The sequence below is a fragment of the Mus musculus genome, chromosome 19, assembly GCF_000001635.26.
Source record: "Mus musculus strain C57BL/6J chromosome 19, GRCm38.p6 C57BL/6J".
NCBI classification, from domain to species: Eukaryota; Metazoa; Chordata; class Mammalia; order Rodentia; family Muridae; genus Mus; species Mus musculus.
In genome coordinates, this window is record NC_000085.6 from 36,029,483 (window position 1) to 36,048,236 (window position 18,754).

General features: G+C 40.7%; 1 protein-coding gene across 7 annotated transcripts in view; it reads right to left on the minus strand.

The window, feature by feature from the left end:
* Positions 1 to 18,754, minus strand: part of Htr7 (5-hydroxytryptamine (serotonin) receptor 7) — a 99,719-nt gene that overhangs the window by 71,068 nt on the left and 9,897 nt on the right. For 2 of the 7 annotated variants that reach the window (XM_030250756.1, NM_001360300.1), the window contains exon 2: positions 12,073 to 12,130. The exons of the other annotated variants lie outside the window; for them this stretch is intronic. The gene's annotated coding sequence lies outside the window, so the exon portion shown is untranslated. The remainder of the gene's footprint in view (positions 1 to 12,072; positions 12,131 to 18,754) is intronic. 7 annotated transcript variants of the gene reach the window in all.

The following is an 18,754-nucleotide window of genomic DNA, read 5'->3' on the forward strand; positions in this document are numbered from 1 at the left end:
AGATGGAAAGATCTCCCATGCTCATGGATTGGCAGGATCAATATAGTAAAAATGGCTATCTTGCCAAAAGCAATCTACAGATTCAATGCAATCCCCATCAAAATTCCAACTCAATTCTTCAACGAATTAGAAAGGGAAATCTGCAAATTCATCCAGAATAACAAAAAACCTAGGATAGCAAAAACTCTTCTCAATGATAAAAGAACCTCTGGGGGAATCACCATGTCCGACCTAAAGCTGTACTGCACAGCAATTATGATAAAAACTGCACGGTACTGGTATAGCGACAGACAAGTAGACCAATGGAATAGAATTGAAGACCCAGAAATGAACCCACACACCTATGGTCACTTGATCTTTTACAAGGGAGCTAAAACCATCCAGTGGAAAAAAGACAGCATTTTCAATATATGGTACGGGAACAAGCCGGTGGTTATCATATAGATGAATGCGAATTGATCCATTCCTATCTCCTTGTACTAAGGTCAAATCTAAGTGGGTTAAGGAACTCCACATAAAACCAGGGACAGTGAAACTTATAGAGGAGAAACTTATAGACAGAGAAACTTATAGAGGGGGAAAATTCCTGAACAGAACAGCAATGGCTTGTGCTGTAAGATCGAGAATAGACAAATGGGACCTCATAAAATTGTAAAGCTTCTGTGAGGCAAAAGACACCGTCAATAAGACAAAAAGACCACCAACAGATTGGGAAAAGATCTTTGTCTATCCTAAATCAGATAGGGGAGTAATATCCAATATATACAAAGAGCTCAAGAAGCTGGACCCCAGAAAATCAAATAACCCCATTAAAAAATGGGGCTCAGAGCTAAACAAAGAATTCTCATCTGAGGAACACCGAATGGCTGAGAAGCACCTGAAAAAACGTTCAGCATCCTTAATCATCAGAGAAATGCAAATCAAAGCAACCCTGAGATTCCACCTCACACCAGTCAGAATGGCTAAGATCAAAAATTCAGGTGACAGCAGATGCTGGTGAGGATGTGGAGAAAGAGGAACACTCCTCCATTGTTGGTGGGATTGCAAGCTTGTACAACCACTCTGGAAATCAGTTTGGAGGTTCCTCAGAAAATTGGACATAGTACTACCGGAGGATCCAGCAATACCTCTCCTGGGCATATAACTAGAAGATGTTCTAACCGGTAAGAAGGGCACATGCTCCACTATGTTCACAGCAGCTTTACTTATAATAGCCAGAAGCTGGAAAGAACCCAGATGTCCCTCAACAGAGGAATGGATACAGAAAATGTGGTACATTTACACAATGGAGTACTACTCAGCTATTAAAAACAATGAATTTATGAAATTCCTAGGCAAATAGATGGACCTGGAGGGCATCATCCTGAGTGAGGTAACCCAATCACAAAGGAACTCACACAATATGTACTCACCGATAAGTGGATATTAGCCCAGAAACTTAGGATACCCAAGATATAAGATACAATTTGCTAAACGCATGAAACTCAAGAAGAACGAAGACCAAAGTGTGGACACTTTGCCCCTTCTTAGAAATGGGAACAAAACACCCATGGAAGGAGTTACAGAGACAAAGTTTGGAGCTGAGATGAAAGGATAGACCATCTAGTGATTGCCATATCCAGGGATCCATCCCATAATCAGCTTTCAAACGCTGACACCATTGCATACACTAGCAAGATTTTGCTGAAAGCACCCAGATATAGCTGTCTCTTGTGAGGCTATGCTGGGGCCTAGCAAACACAGAAGTGGATGCTCACAGTCAGCTTTTGGATGGATTACAGGGCCCCCAATGGAGAAGCTAGAGAAAGTACTAAAGGAGTTAAAGGGGTCTGTAACCCTATAGGTGGAACAACAATATGAACTAACCAGTACCACACACACCCCCAGAGCTCATGTTTCTAGCTGCATATGTATCAGAAGATGGCCTAGTCGGCCATCATTGGAAAGAGAGGCCCATTGGTCTTGCAAATTTTATATGCCTCACTACAGGGGAACGCCAGGGCCAAGAAGTGGGAGTAGTGAGGGGAGTGGGGGGTGGGCATGGGGTGGGAGCACTTTTGGGATAGCATTAGAAATGTAAATGAAGAAAATACCTAATTAAAAAAAAAGAAGAAGAATGTTCAGTGCTAAGTGTTCCATTTGTACTGTATCCTCTTTACCTGCGGTTCAGGAATCATGGTAGAAGAGGTAAAACATTAGACCCACAATGAAACAGTGTTTTCCAGGCACAGCAGGGCAGTTGCACATATGAGCAGTTGTGACAGTACACATAGCCTCAGGACAAATGAAATTCCAGCACAGAGGACAAAATGTGAGCATGAAGTCCTAACTAAGGAGCTATTGACAACAGACAGCTGCTGGGGGAAGGAGGTTTAGTTTTCTTTAAGGCTGAAAAGCCTAGTGCGTAGACCAGCCTCCAGTGAAGGCTGCACATCCAAGACTATATGATCAGTATAATTTGTACTTAATAAGTTTTAAAAACAAAACCACATGAAAAGATAGGGAATACAAAATTGGGTGTGTAAGGAAAGTGGAAAGAATTTGGGAAGAATGGAGGAATGGAGAATATGATGAAAGTGAATTGGTCAACATTCTCAAAGAACTCGTAAAAGTTAGGGCAAATAAGAAATACAAAATGAAAACATGTTTAAGAAGAAGCACAGAAAGAACAAGCTGCCCCTACAGTGGCACAGCCTCTCTTCGCCCTCTGACAGGTCCTTCCTTCGCCCTCTGCTGTAGCATCCAGCCACAAACTATGGGTCCGTTTTCCAGAAGAGAAAAGCCTGGATAAATGTGGAGACTGGAAGTGAAGATATGAATTAGGGTAGATAGACCCTTTCCCATTTTACATTCTCTGATGTTTGATACTTTGTGGGACCATGAGTCCTAAATAGATGCAAAGCCAAAACGTGAAGGCACCTGGGAAGAACATAGACCCACACATGCAACTAGGTCAGCTCCTGCATCTAAACATCAAGATGACTCAGAAAGAAATTAATCTGCAACCCTATAGGTGGAACAGCAATACGAACCAACCAGTACCCCCAGAGCTCGTGTCCCTAGCTGCATATGTAGCAGAAGATGGCCTAGTTGGCCATCATTGGGAAGAGAGACCCCTTGGTCTTGCAAACTTTATGTGCCCCAGTACAGGGGAACACCAGGGTCAAGAAGTGGGAGTGGGTGGGTAGGGGAGCAAGGTGGGGGTAGGATATAGGGGACTTACAGGATATCATTTGAAATGTAAATGAAGAAAATACCTAATAAAAATTGGGAAAAGTTAAAAAAAAAGAAATTAACACGATGCTTCTGCCAACCAAGGACTTCATGCCCCTAGGTAAATCCCATGGTTAGATCAGTGATTTGATTTAAGGATATATGATTCATCATGAGTAGATAATTCCCATCCCTTTCTCAGTGAAACTCAAAGATTAAGATAATCAGGTCTGAAATAAGACACAATAATGTTTGGTTACATGGCCCAAGTTATCCTGTGTACCCTGATTAAGCTCTCTAAGCCTTTACTCATCTGTAAAACAGGAACATTAGAACCTACCATGTAGAGCTGTTATGTAGATTAAATAAAATGTTCATGGTGCAGCACAGGGTTTGACTAATCAGTGCTAATGTTTATTATTAATCTCACATTAGGCATTTATTTAACAAGTAATTCTTGGAAGCTTGTTAATGGCTTTGACCTGAGCTGCCTTGCTTCATTCTGACTTTGGAAGCCTTTTTCACTTGAGGGACTTCCAAAAGTGCCACAAACCTATCTGCAATTTGTACTGAAGCAACACATTAAATGAATTTGTTTGAAGAGTTACCACCTTAGACAGATGGAATTAATAGCTTTCCAAGGGAAAACTGTTCATTTTGCAAGTGCAAGCCTTTTGCATTGAAAAGAAAATATCTAAATAAAACATCAATCATCCCATAACAGCATGTGAGAAATGTAAGTTAGAAAAGGGAAACGTTGGCTTTTATCAAAAGGCTTTATTTCGGCTGATGTCTTTTATAGCTATATAATCCCATTTTTTTTTAAACTTGGAAAGACTTTGGCTTTGATCTGTGGGTCCACTAAAAAGTTATAAGGAAGGACAAAAGGCACCATAACTACAAAAAAAAAAAGAATATGAAAATACAAACCAATGATAATATAGTATACCCAATGCCAAGTTTTGTGTAACTGAATGGGAAGTGGGGAAGAAATACATAAGTAAGGTGCTAATGGTGACAAAGAAGCTGAGATTAAAAGACACTTATTGATGTGCATATATTTATCCAGTTTTTATCTGCATACACTTAGTCACGTTTTCAGAGTGGATGGTTGTGCCTGGCAGTGGACTTGGGATTACATAGAGCAAGTTTTTCACTCCTGAAGGCACTGCCCCTGTCACTGGAGTATGAAAGGTCTCCTAGAAAAACAGACTTATAAACTTACCCATCTGGACAGTAGGATAGGTATTGTACCATAATATGTGCAAATCAATATGGGAAAATAAATTCTGGAGACAGGAGAGTAAATTCATTGGTTAGCTCCCCGCAGGGTAACTAACCATTCTAAAGTTTGTGGCTTCAGCACCAGCTATTTATTCTGCTCCCTGTTTCGGCCCGGGCAGGTCTGATTCACCTCCACTGATTCTGTGGTCAGGTGGTAGATCTTCTGACATCTGAATAATTTATGATAACCTCATACATGCAATGGGCAACAGAAAGACAAGGAAAGCAGCTATGGGTCTCTTATCCCACTCAGGCTTTTTACCAAGGTAACTAGCATCACAGGGTCCCCAAGGCAGCAACTGGAGAAATGGGCATTGTTTCCAAGTCACATCGTGTTTGTCAAAGTTCTATAAGCCAAAGCAGTTTATAAGGCCAAGCCTAGAGCTCACATGTGAAGGCCACAAAGTCATGCTTTTAAAGAGCTGTACATACCAGGGTGGAAAGACCTCAGGACCATTTTCACAGTATGTTACAAGCCTGTGTGCAAGTGAGACACCTGCGGACAATATACCAGTCTCCAAGAAATTTGTCAGAGTAGGAGCTGTTGTCAGAGCTGTTCCCTGAGAGAAGAATCAAAAAGGAGCTAGTGCACACATATAAAAATTGTCTGTAGTTCAGCCAAGTGAGCAATGTGTTTGGGAAGGTTCTGAAGATAAAAGGAGTTCACTGTTTGATTTCCCATGTTGTGCAGGTATATTGGAAAGATCTATGCTAGAGAGGCTCCTGGTATACTGTTTCCACTGTCAAGCTGTGTCTCTGAGGCTTAGAAGCTAACCCAATAAGGCTTCTGGGGATGTTCTTATAATGAGCTATGCAGGTAAAACCCCGTTACACTGACTGCCCTTACAGGAAGACCTTACTGACAGAACATCCTGGGAATAAAATCAGCAGTGTCTTCATAAATCATATGAAACATAACTGTGCTTTCAAAGTCATAGACAAATGCTGCTGACAGCTGTGGTGAAGGGAAGGAAACAGGCCCAAGTCCAAACTGGTTCACCATTGATGACTGTGGCTTCCACATCTCTTCATTTACGCCTGGCTATATGTTCCATACTCAAGATTCTATTAAATAGTCATGACGTGCAAACTTGATTAGTTTACTTATTTAATCATTCACACATCCAGAAAACATGTATCAAATACCTTCAAATGCCAATATAGGCTAGGTGAAAACAAACATGAAAAATATGCCACCAAGGGTCTTACCACTTGACAAAGAGGTGGGGGCACACAAAAATTAAAGCAACAGTCTTGTTTGATGATGGTAGAAAATAAACGTTCCTGTACTGGCCACAGGAGAACGTGGGAGGAACACAGCCCAACAACCACTACACTTGTAGACTTTTCATAAAGATTAATCTGATTTGCATATCCCTTTTATAATAAAAGGAGACTCAACAAGGGGTCACTGAGTCCTCCCATTCAGCAGCTCTGTAATCCCCAAAGCCCTGACTGACTGGAGAACCTGAGTCCTTAGTGCAATGATGACCATCAGTGGGTGGATTTTAAGAGTCAGATCCTTGGCTAACTCCCCTGTTGATATAATCTCTGTATCTATAACTATGAAGAGTGAGGTTAAAACTTAAGGGATGGTGTGTAGAGTTACAGTTGAAGAATCAGTCAAGTTTAGAAGAGACTGTAACCTACCATCCACTTTCTTTTATTATTATTATTATTATTATTATTATTATATTTTCTTTATTTACATTTCAAATGCTATCCCGAAAGTTCCCTTTATGCCCCCCACCCTGCTCCCCTACCCACCCACTCCCACTTCTTGGCCCTGGCAATCCCCTGTACTGGGGCATATAAAGTTTGCAAGACCAAGTGGCCTCTCTTCCCAATGATGGCCAACTAGGCCATCTTCTGCTACATATGCAGCTAGAGACACCAGCTCTTGGGGTACTGGTTATTTCATATTGTTGTTCCACCTATAGGGTTGCAGACCCCTTCAGCTCCTTGGGTACTTCCTCTAGATCCTCAATTGGGGGCCCTGTGCTCCATCCAATAGATGACTCTGAGCATCCACTTCTGTATTTGCCAGACACTGGCATAGCCTCACAAGAGACAGCTATATCAGGGTCTTTTCAGGAAAATCTTGCTGGCATATGCAATAGTGTCTGGGTTTGGTGGCTGATTATGGGATGGATCCCCGGGTGTGGCAATCTCTGGATGGTCCATCCTTTAGTCTTAGCTCTAAAATTTGTCTCTGTAACTCCTTCCATGGGTATTTTGTTCCCTAGTCTAAGGAGGAATGAAGTATCCACACCTTGGTCTTCCTTCTTGAGTTTCATGTGTTTTGCAAATTGTATCTTGGATATTCTACATTTCTGGGCTAATATCCACTTATCAGTGAGTACGTATCAAGTGACTTCTTTTGTGATTGGGTTACCTCACTCAGGATGATATCCTCCAGATACATCGATTTGCCCAAGAATTTCATAAATTCATTGTTTTTAATAGCTGAGTAGTACTCCATTGTGTAAATGTACCACATTTTCTGTATCCATCCCTCTATTGAGGGACATCTGGGTTCTTTCCAGCTTCTGGCTATTATAAATAAGGCTGCTATGAACATAGTGGAGCATGTGTCCTTATTACCAGTTGGAACACCTTCTGGGTATATGCCCAGGAGAAGTATTGCTGGATCTTCTGGTAGTACTATGTCCAATTTTCTGAGGAACCACCAGACTGATTTCCAGAGTGGTTGTACAAGCTTACAATCCCACCAGCAGTAGAGGAGTGTTCCTCTTTCTCTACATCCTCGCCAGCATGTGCTGTCACCTGAATATTTGATCTTAGCCATTCTGACTGGTGTGAGGTGGAATCTCAAGGTTGTTTTGATTTGCATTTCCTTGATGATTAAGGATGTTGAATATTTTTTCAGGTGTTTTTTAGCCATTCGGTATTCCTCAGTTGAGAATTCTTAGTTTAGCTCTGAACCCCATTTTTAATGGGGTTATTTGAATTTCTGGAGTCCACCTTCTTGAGTTCTTTGTATATATTGGATATTAGTCCCCTATCAGATTTAGGATTGGTAAAAATCCTTTCCCAATCTGTTGGTGGCCTTTTTGTCTTATTGACTGTGTCTTTTGCCTTACAGAAGCTTTGCAATTTTATGAGGTCCCATTTGTCAATTTTTGATCTTACAGCACAAGCCATTGCTGATCTGTTCAGGAATTTTTCCCCTGTGCCCATATCTTTGAGGTTTTTCCCCACTTTCTCCTCTATAAATTTCAGTGTCTCTGGTTTTATGTAGAGTTCTTTGATCCACTTAGACTTGAGCTTTGTACAAGGAGATAAGAATGGATCAATTTGCATTCTTCTACAAGATAACCACCAGTCCTGCCAGCACCATTTGTTGAAAATGCTGTCTTTTTTCCACTGGATGGTTTTAGCTCCCTTGTCAAAGATCAAGTGACCATAGGTATGTGGATTCATTTCTGGGTCTTCAATTCTATTCCATTGATCTATCTGTCTGTTGCTGGACCAGTACCATGCAGTTTTCATCACAATTGCTCTGTAGTTCAGCTTGAGGTCAGGCATGGTGATTCCACCAGAGGTTCTTTTATTGTTGAGAATAGTTTTTGCTATTCTAGGTTTTTTATTATTCCAGATGAATTTGCAAATTGCCCTTTCTAACTCAGTGAAGAATTAAGTTGGAATTTTGATTGGGATTGCATTGAATCTGTTACCCTCTACTTTCTGTCTCAACAGAGCTCTTTGGCCTGTGACTTGGGTCATACCCATTGCTCCAGGAACCTTGGTCTAAACATCTCCCATCTCTGAGTTTTCCTACCTTCCCAACTCTACAACCAGATCCATCAGATTCGTTTATTCATTCAGGAATACATTTGAATCTTAGTTGGTGTATGTGAGACTTAAGATATGAGACATGGTCTCATGCCTAAGTTATTTCTATTCTAAGAGAATTTTCCTAAGGTCATACATCCATTCATCCAACTAAAATGACCAAGACCTACTGTGTGCCCAGAACTTGTGAGATTTGGGGTATAGAAGTGAATAATGAAGTTGGAGTTCTTGCCTATCCTAATGAAATGCAAGACGTGCATCAACAATTTGCAGCAGATATAGGGTTGGAATCTGGGTGCCTCAATGAGTGACTGGTGGTTAAACTTTTTGCAAGTGTTATACTGATTGTTTTCTGCTTCTTTCATCCATTCGCAGTCATCTTCCTCTCCTCGACCTCCCTCCCACCACTTCCCTGAAACTACCCTTGTCAAGATCACCAGTGACTTCCACATCAGCACACTAGTTACATTCCATCTTTGCCAGAACATCCTCCCTTTAAATTCCACAGTACAACCCAGGCATTTCTCATATCCCATGGACCATCCCTTCCTAAACTTTGTTGGCTCCTTCTCTTCTCTTGGCTTCAAACCACTTTATATTCCAAAGGCAACCTGAGGAGGTAAGGGTTTATTTCCTCATTTATCTTGTAGGCTTTCACTCGGAGAAGTCAGGACAGGAACTCAAGGCAGGAACTGGAGAAAGGAACTAGTGTAGAGGCCATAGAGGGGGTGCTGCTTGCTGGATTGCTTCCCATGGCTTGCTCAATGTACCTTCTTATAGCACCCAGTCCATCCAGCCCTTATATAGCATAACCTTCCCACATCTATCATCAATCAAGACAATGAACAACAGGCTTGCCCACAGGTGAATCTCATGGGATCATTCAAAACTAGCCAGCACAACATTCAAGTCTCTAGCCTTGTATCTCTAGCCTTGACTTCTTTCTGGAATTCTAGGATCATATGTCTAAATGTTTGCTGATAACCAATTGATCGATCATTCAAAATACAATTCTTTCCATTGACCACTGAAGCTAATACTCTCACATCACAGTTATCAGCATCATTGTCTCTTGAATTCCTTGAGCCAAAAGCACAAATGTGATGAGCTCTCATGCACAGTCTATCAGCAAGATGTACCAGAGCATCTCAAAGTACACCTGGGATACCTCTACTTGTCTCCATTTTTACTACCCAAACCCATTTCAGACTACAGCTATCTCTTGCCTGAACCATTGGGGGGAAAAAAGCCTTTCAGTAGATCTCCCAGTTCTCAGTCTTGTTCTTCCATGTCATTACTGATAAAGGAACCAAAATGAACTATTAGGATAGGAATCTGGCTGCTAACAATGGCTCTACCACATTTAAAATATTTTTTTATTTTATTTTTAATTTATTTTTTTACACTCCATATTCCATTCCGTGCCACTCCATCCACCCTCCATCTGCACCACATCCCACACCTCCTCCTCCCCACCCCACCCCATCTCCACGTGAATGTCCCCACCCCCCTACCCTACCTGACCTCTAAACTCCCTGGGACCTCCAGTCTCTTGAGGGTTAGGTGCATCATCTCTGAATGAACACAGACCTGGAAGTCCTTTCAAATAACTTTAAAATAAAATGCAAACTCTTTATCTGCCCTCATTCCCTAATATAATATATGATCACTATGATGCTTTCATCTCCTTCCAGGGTTACTTTGGGCCCTCCTTTCTAATCACACTGGTCCAGGGTCTTCGTAACAGTCGCTTTCTTTGACTGGAATGTTCTTCCCACATGCATGGATCCTTCTTGTCCTTTACATCTAGATATGGTTTTGTTTTGGTGTGTGTGTGTGTGTGTGTGTGTGTGTGTGTGTGTGTGTTGGAGGGTGCCACATGTGGAAAGTGAAAGGACAACTTGTGGAAGTCAGTTTTCTCCTTTCACTATGTGGGGCCAAGAGACTGAAGTCATGTCATCAGGCTTGAGAGAAAGAGTCATTACCAGCTGAGCCATCCTCACCACCCTTTCCTTTCCAGTTTACATCCTCAGAAAGACCTTCCACCATCACCCACTCCAACATGCCTCTCTATTTTAATTTTCTGTGTCCCACTTTGTCCTAACATATTCATCTCTCTGTCTGTACACACTTTCTTGCCCATTTTGTTTTGTTAAAACATAAGATGCCAGAATACAGTATATTTGTCTTGCTTTGGTTTCAGCAGAGTAAACAATACAGATTAGGGAACCAATACATGTAAAGAAGTAAGTAGATGAATCCCCTACGAGTCCTTTAATAATGAAGGGATGTCTTAATGTTTTCATAGATATTTTTAAGGGCTTTTGCCAATGGAATTTAGAACTAAGCCAGTATCATCATAGAAACCTGTAGTACCTAGAAAACTATCAATAGTAAAACCATAATCAATCCACTCATGAGCAAGAAAGAATTTTCAGGGCTTTTACAGAGTACAGCAGAGGCATTTTAAATCCAAACATACACTTGCATTTCTCAAAATAAAATTCTGCAGTATGGAAGCAGATGAACCAAACTGACCACTGCTAGATTAGGGCATGCCCTGTAAGTCTACTCGTGTTTCTGCCAAAATATTGATAGTGTCCTGATAGAGTGCATGGTTTTGCCTGATGTTCCAGATGAAAGAAACATTCAGAAGGAAGAAAGCTATCCATCCAGCTGCCTGCTAAAGAGTAAAAAGTATCAGTTTTCAGCAATACAGAACACTCTGGGATTTGAGTCAGAACAGAGGCCATATGAAAATTAAAGTGTAAATGGATAAATAGGCAATTAGAGAGTCATCCAAATAGAAGAACTATAGATGTCCCCAAAGGCCCACAGCTTCCCATCCCAAGACTGGCATCCTTAACTTCAACACACATCAGAAGAGTTAACTCTTGTCTTATGTCTGACCTACAGGGTATCATTTTATAGGAGTTCTTAAGAATTCTTTAGGCACAGAAAGCCTGTTTGAAAACAGATCATGGAATATCTGTTCCTTACTGATAGAACAAAAACATTTCAAATATTTGCAACTAAATGACTCATAACCCCTTCAGGAAAGATCATTCCACAAAGGAAAATTAGTGGTAATACAATGTCTCCAATTGAATGTTTTTCAAGCTCCAACATTTCTAATATGTGAATAAAATGATCCTGATACTCTTGGCTAGATAATGCTGGACACTGACTCTGTGTTCCTATTCACATTTACATCTTCAATACTTAAATACCTAGTAAGCAAAGAGGAGATTTGCTTATTAAATAATCCTCTAGCTTACTCACTCAAACTCTATCTCTCCTTCCTTGCTCTCTGTGTCTCTGTCTCTGTTTTTGTGGGTCTGTCTCTGTATCTCTCTCTCTGTCTCTTAGTCTCACTGTCTCTCTCTCTCTCTCTCTCTCTCTCTCTCTCTCTCTCTCTCTCTCTTACACACACACTCACACACACTCCCTATTAGAGTTCATCACTGACATTGTTCCTTGACCCTAGAAAGGACTGGGTCTAGTATCCTACAGTGATCCCATCTTAACCCTACCCCAAAAGCTTGCCAATATAAACAAGAGGGAGGATTCTCAGCTTGTTGGAATAAACTAGCCTCACTGCTGTTTCCAGATGCTAAGTTCAACTATATGCAGAAACTTTGAGATGCATCCAAGTATACTGAGCCTCTAACACTCCGTGTAAGCCAACCAGAAAAAGGAGTCTTGATGACAAAGTCACAAGTTATCTTATGAATTTTTATCCTACAAGTTTCGACTTACTAGGACTGTTCAATATTTCCTTAGAGATCCAATTCTTCGGTGCCCAGCAATGGACTCCCTGTTAAATAGAAATGCATACTTTAACACAATAATACTAACAATAGCAATGGTTAACATATCAACACTCAGTATGAACAAGGCCTTTGGTAAAGGATTTTCCACATGCCCCCAGTTTATAAAAACCTGAAAAATGAAGCTTTCATTATCAATTTTATAGGTAAGTGTCTTGTATCTTACAGGAAGGCCAAGGAGTATAGTTCAGACTAGCATACACAAGAGCCCAGATAGTCCTGAGCATTGGTACCCACTCCTTGACCCAAAACACCAGTGGCTTCAAATCCCAAGTTTCCCTACATTAGTTGTGAAACCTTAGGAATATTCACTAACCTCCTGAGCTATTCAACAAGAAGACCAACCAAGTCAACCTCCCAGAGACTGAACCACCAACCAAAGAGTATACACAGGCTGGACCTAGGCCCTTGCCCTGCACATATGTAACAGATGTGCTGCTCAGTCTTCATGCATATCCCCCAACAACCAGAGCAAGGGTCCTACCCTGACTCTATTGCCTGCCTGTGGATCCTGTTCCTCTAACTAGACTGACTTGTCAGGCCTCAGTGAGAGATTATGTGCAGTGACTTGATGTGCCAGAATGGGTTGGTATGGCGGGGCGAGGGGGGGAGGCGGTCTCCTCCTTCTCAGAGGAGAAGGGATGGGGGAGGAGCTGTGTGAGGTGGGCACAGAGGGAGAAGGGAAGGCTGAAATTGCGATACAAAGTGAATAAATAAATTAGTGGAATAAAAAGGGAAGGAACTAACAAAAGCCCCCTTACATGGGGCTCCTGAGAGGATTAAGTCAGAGCAGCAGCACCTACTGTGGGATAAAACTAATTTCAATTCCCAGGACTCTCATCTATAAACCTGACACCCAAAACGGTCTGAATGCAGATCTTTCTCTTAACCTGACAGTATTCAATTCTTTATTGCCACAAACTTAGCATGTAACAGCAGTGTGAGTGTATTATTCAGTAGTTATTTGGGCCCTGTGTGTGATGGGCACCTTCCTTAGCTAACACTGAGCTGGCATTAGAAGGCTGCAGTCTTTTCAAGACTCAAGAAGAACCCATTTCCTCCTTCTCTTTTCTGACTTCTGCAAGCTACTCACATCCCTTGGCATATGGTCCCTTCCATCTTCAAAGCCAGCAGTGGTATCTTGCATCGTCTTCCCAGGGAATACCACTACAAGAGCCACACCATCGTCTTGCCTCCTTCTCTAACTCCCTCACCCATCTCTTCCACATTTAAAGACCCTTATGATTGTACTGGGTGCGGTCAGGCAACCCAGAATTTCCCAACTGTCAAGTCAACTGGCTGGAAACCTTGATTCCACTGCTCCCTCACCTCCCCTGACCCTTTTATGATGCATAGTCACAGGTGTACAGGTTCCAGGGATTCGGATACAGATGTACTTGGAAAAGGGATTTCTTTCCTACTGAGTTTCCAGTAAGTCTCTGTGGCAGAAAAATATGAGGTGGGCTAATATTACTATTTTTTTTATTTTTATTATTACTATTAACTATTTTTTTAGACTTTAGTTTTTCTCCCCCCGCCCAGGGGGGGGGGATTGTTTTAGCATTTACATGAGTATGTCTTAATATAATCAAGACAATTCATAATTAATTGTCCCAGCAGCTATGTGATCTACATTCACTGAATTGCATTTCTAAACTCCAAAAAAAAATTCAGAACCCAGAAATACAGCCAGCCAGCCCAAAGAGTTTCAGACATAACATTAAGGAATTATGCTAACACTATAATTATGGTTATTAATATCTTCATCATCTTGTCTGTAAAGGAAGAGAAAATGCTCTGTGGTTGACAGGGTTAACAGATTGTGTTCACAATGCCAATACCAAAGGATATGCAGAAGGTTCAAAAGACCAAGTGTCAGAGCACATATACATACACATACACATACACATACACATATACATACATATACATACACATGCACCCCTTGCAATTGCATCTTTCTTTCTGAATATTCCTAGGGGAAAAAACATTTACCCTCTATCGCTAAATAATGTACTTCTCTTCTTCACCTTAGAGAGGTTTGAGTTCAGAATAAAAAAAAAAAAATCAGAATCATTAAAGGGGTTAAATAAAACAAACCGTGTAAGTCTCCTGTTAGTGGGCTTGCTATACAGCACACACTCAATAAATGGTATTTCTACACTCAGCTGCTCTACTCAGGCATTGCCTTCATCCCTAATACCTATGACTCTTCTTTACGAGGTTCATGAGTTAATTAAAAATCTGTTGATTCACTGAAAGGACAAGGTTTGGAATTTCCATTTAATTTTGTCTGATCTACAGCAAGCCATCCCTGGCTTTCAGCTGCTAAGGCGTTCATAGTAATGGCAACTTGTTAATGTCTGTTCCACAGGTGTAGAGAGCCATCAATGACTCACCAGCTTACAGCGCCTTGGGGAGGCTGTTCCCTGGTGTTATTGCTGCCTACACCTTGCTTCTGTTCCCCCCGACACAATCTCTTTCATCCTAATTTGGCTTCCCAAGTAAACTCCACATTCACCAAGAGGAATGTTCTGTAGATGTTGGAGAATAAGAAGTTAGGCCCAGATGTATCTGGAATCTGAGAGACCCTTCCTTCCTTCCTTCCTTCCTTCCTTCCTTCCTTCCCTCCCTCCCCCCTCTGTCCCTCCCCACCTTTCCCCTTTTCCCTCAGTCAATCTACAAAGATAGCTGAACACTTATTATAACCCAAATATTCTGCTGAGAACTAAAAATACAATTTCTAGCCAGACTAGTCCAGCTCCTGCCATTATAGATGGTACAGATGAGCCCATGAATCATGACTTCTAACAGTCGATTTCTCAATGTTTTAATTACATTGAAGTACTGCTAGAAGGAAAAAATGCAGAGTGATCTGAGGGTATTTAAGTCTGGGGATTCCAGAAATGCTTAACAACCACATAGTAGGCAATGGCTATGATGATGTAAAGAAACCAATGAGCTTTGGAATCTGACAGTTTCTCCCATATGCAATGTACGTGACTTTCCTCAGCATCCTTACCTACAGAATAGTCTTAGATGCAGTCATACATGTCATGCTCACTTTTGATCAGAAGAGACATTCGATGTCAGATACTTAGTGAAGACAGTTTACAAGGATGCCAAGAAGACTCAAATGAGATATCACTGGTTACTCTTCTGTGCCTATAAACCTCAGTAACAAGAAACGCTTATAAACTGGTATCTTATATCTGAAATATTTACAAAGGAGAACAATACATCTACACTGAGGTTTGAGGAAATGTGGAAACATTTGTAGGAAGAACAATCAAGTTTGGGGAAGAAACTGGTAGTTAGATGGAATAGTTCAGATTGAGTTGAATCATAATAGACAGCATAGTGGTAATGGTAAGAAGTTAAGGGCTCCAGCATTCCTTACACTGTGTGCCAAGATACCTGTTCTTCATACTCCTCTTCCTTCTAAAGTATGGCCCTTCACCAAAGTGACCAGACCTCTCCAGGCTCCTATTCTAGGCAACAATAACGGAGAGAAGACAAAGGTGAGGGAGCTTGTGCTAATTGTCTTAAGGGATGTTATCAGAAAGCCAAAACATTGATAGCTCTATTAGCAACTCTTGGACCAAATAGAGTAACATGGCCACACCTGGCTGCAAGAGAAGCTAAGAAGTAGTCTTTATTCTGCGAAGCTATAGCCTGGGTAAGGACGTATTTCAGTAACTAAAGAGGAAGGAGACTGGGGAAAAAACAACTGCAGAATCGGCAATAAGGGGCAAACTCTTACTGACTTGGGCATCTTCCTTACTATCCCTTCACTTAGAAGGCCTCCTTGCTCTCCTCTCTGGGCTCACTCATATGCTAAGTTAGAGCCTCCATCATGAGTGCTTTGCCTAGGACTCTTTCTAGTATTTCCACCACTAATCTAATTCTACACTTTGATTGCAACATAAAATAAGATTTATCCCCACCATTAACCCATATCTCAATTTCTATTATATTTATAAATGTATTTTCCTGTTATCATATATTTATATGTCTATATATATAACACACATACATATAACACTTTTAACATATGTAGCACATGTTATATATCATTCATGTGCTATGTAATATATAACAATACACAATAAAATGTTATACATAATGACATGTTATGCTATATATAAATATTATAAAATATATAAACATATATATAACATAAGCATGTAAATACGCATTGCTTGAATTAGTTTGAGCATAGTTCCATCACTATAAACTGTATATCCTTAGAGAAGTCGCCTGTGTTCTGAAGAGCCTTTGGTTCCTCTAACAGCACACAGGGAGAACAATCACTTCATAAAGAGGCAGAGAGATGAGAGGAGATTTGGTATGTGGAAGTGGCCTATGAAAAATAAAAAGCAATCCTGTCGGTTAACGGGAGAAAAAAAATGAAAGCTGTCTGTTTCTCTTCTCTCGTCTTTCCTTAGCAAAGCTAGAAGATTCCGACAATTCTTAAAATATCTGTACAAGCTGCAAACTAATATAGGAGCTGAGCAAGAATGACTTCCTTCGAAGAGAAAGGCGATCCTGAGAGGCCAGGATGCCCCTGCACTGCTGATCACAGCAGAACCAACGCCAACAGCAGAACTCAGATCATCGAAGGCAATGACTCATAGCACCTGGCAAGGAGGCAAGACTTCAGCCAGACACCAGTCAGACCTAAGCATTGTGGCTCTTGGAAAAGCACCAGATGACTTCCTGTAACTGTGAACAACCCAAAGATGACCCCTGCCCCCCAATATGGAGCTAGACACAAGGGACTGCTGATGGTACTTAAACAATAACTGCACCGGCTCAAACTAACCATATAGCTGAAAGAGAGCCAAAAAATGCACTTCACAAGTTGTCATCAATAAACACTTCTGTTTCTTTTGCTACAAAATAAATGATATGCTTGTGCTAGGAAATGCCTAAAGTATACGTGGATGCTTTGACAATCATTCTAAACTCTCATTACAACTCCTGTCAAGAAAGAGAGTGCTGCACTACCCAAGAAGCGTGTCACTTGCGTCACAATCTCTTTCCCACCTAGAAATGATTCTCCTTCTTCTCCTTAGCTGCATTCCCTCCTTATTTATGTTACTGATAATACACACCTCTACACCAGGTTGTGTAGTTCTTATTTCATTTGCATGGGGTCACATATCTTTATTCTTTTGTACTTTGTTCCTTCTGGTCAGCATTATGTATATGACCCTACAATATTCATTGTTAAAATGATATGGCATCTAAAATTTGATTTAATCAGCACTATGTATTACTTAGTAAACTCTCTGAGTAGTTCTGATTTATTGTCAATGTATTCACATATATACCATATCATATATGTGTATATGTACCCCAATTTATATAACATATATATACATATCTCACACACACACACACACACACACACACATATATATATATATATCACAATTTATTTACTCATTCTACCATAGACATATATGTGCATTAATCATCTCAAGCTCAGGAGTTTTAAGTTGGTGAGTACTATAAGTATTTTTATAGAATGCTTTTAGTAGACAAGAGTCTCTCTTATATACATTTGCAGTGAAGCAACAAAGATTAGTGTACGTGCGCCCTCAGTAACTTGTGGCAAGAGTGAAACACGTTCAGTGGTTCATCGCTTTACAGTCACACTACTAACCAATGAAAGTTCTCTTACTTCTCCTTTTTGCCAACATTTAGTAGTTTTTTTCTAGATATTTTAATTATTGATTATTTTGAGAGTTGAACATTTCTTATTTTTCAGCTTTCTAACTTAAGGTCAAAGTTAACTGTTATGCAACATGGTAGTATAAGCCTGTAGTCTCAGCGCTTGGAAGGTTGAGGCATGTAGATCACCAGTTCAAAAGCATACTAAACTGTGTTACAAGATCCTATCTCAAAAGCAAATAAGTAGCCGGGTGTGGTGGCACACGCCTTTAATCCCAGCACTCGAGAGGCAGAGGCAGGCGGATTTCTGAGCTCGAGGCCAGCCTGGTCTACAGAGTGAGTTCCAGGACAGCCAGGGCTATACAGAGAAACCCTGTCTGGAAAAAAAAAAAGCACTTGTTCCTGTCTCACTTCTCCACATCTTGTGGACTGTCTTGCTCTCTACATTCTGGTCATATTGATCTATTGTTTGCTTGTTTGTTTGTTTGTTTGTGTTGTTTTTCCCGTGATACCAAATGCTTTCCTCTATCAGCCCTACTCAAAGAAAAACCATTAAATAATATCCAGTCATATTCTGTATAACAACATTTTTAAAAATGTTTTTTAACCTTTTAAAATTTTACGTGAATGGCTGTCTATCTACATGTGTGTCTGTACACCATTTGTTTGTTAGATCACGTGGGACTGGAACTATTTATAGACATTTGTGAGCTGCCATGAGGGTGTGTGGAATGAAACTTCAGTGTGAAATTGGTTTCACAAATACAGGCAAGCACTGCTTAGCGGTAGAGACTAGATATACAGTCCAAGCAAGCTTTGCTTAGCAGCAGAGAATGGAAATACAGTCTAAGCAAGCATTGCTTAGCAGCAGAGAATGGAAATACAGTCTAAGCAAGCATTGCTTAGTAGCAGACTGGAGATACAGTCTGAAC